This window comes from Nannospalax galili, unplaced genomic scaffold (genome assembly GCF_000622305.1).
Source record: "Nannospalax galili isolate Female #2095 unplaced genomic scaffold, S.galili_v1.0 scaffold110, whole genome shotgun sequence".
NCBI classification, from domain to species: Eukaryota; Metazoa; Chordata; class Mammalia; order Rodentia; family Spalacidae; genus Nannospalax; species Nannospalax galili.
In genome coordinates this window covers 2,157,088-2,158,216 of record NW_008328707.1, presented here as the reverse complement: position 1 = coordinate 2,158,216, position 1,129 = coordinate 2,157,088, and positions in this window count along the sequence as shown.

Here is a 1,129-nt window from a genome sequence, read left to right as displayed (position 1 = left end):
CACCTCCTCCCCCACCTCCTTCACCCATCTCCTCACCCACCTCCTCCCCCACCTCCCCTCTGGGGCTTCCATTTTGTCTTCTTTTGTTCTCACCCGTTCTCCTCCCCTTCTCTGTGCTTTCTCTCTAAGTGGTTTTCTTCCTCTTGTTTTATTTTACTCCCCCATCCTGTCCTCCCTTTAATTTCCTTTCCCCCTGGTTCCTTGGTCTTCATTTCCTCCTGTTTCTCTCTGTTTCTCCTTCCTCTCTCTCAGGAATCTCTTTTCTCTGGAAGTCCCTTTCTCACTTATGTTCCTTGGTCCTTTCTTTGGCTTTTTTCAAGAGTTCAGAATGTCTTGTAAGTCCTTTATTGGACACGCAGACAGCCCTGGAATATAACAGGAGGGTCAGTCAAGGAAAATCAGAGCATGTGGCAAGTTTCTTTCAAAAGCCAGCAATGAACACTTGGGACAATAGGAAGCTGGACCTGAGGATCCATCCATTATTTTGGTTTCTCTGTGCTGCACAGGTAATCTCTGTACTGTCATCACAAATAAAATAGAAGTTTCAGCCCAAGGGAAACATTTTTCTTGGGTGTGCTCCCTTTATGGTGCTCTCGTGGAATAACCTGTATCCTTCCTGTAAAATAGCACTGACAATTGTTTGCTTTATTTAGGACACATGAAACAGTGAGGCTCCGCAAAAGATGCAAATCTAAGCCCATAACTCTATTGTTAAGGCTTGAAAAGACACAAATCCTATTGGCTGGATTTGGATCTTAAGAGGCAAAGCTGTAGATGTTGGTACCACACCATGCATGTGGAGGTCAGATGATAACTTTGTGGAGCAGGTTCGTCCTCTCCTGCCTCTTTTATGTGGGTTTCAGGGACTCAATCTGAGATCATCAAGTTTGTATGATGAACATCTTTATCCATCAAGCCATTCTGTTAGCCTTAGGTACAGTTGCTTAAAATTTCTCTCAGGACCCAGGACTTTATACTGTATACTCTTGAAAACACCTGAGTCCTCCCCAAGTTTCCATTATGAAATTATGAGTATCTGTGTGCTGGATAGCTTCAGTTGTCCACTTGACACACCTGGTAAGAGGGAATCTTAATTGTGGAATTTCCTCTATCTGATTTGCCTGTGGAC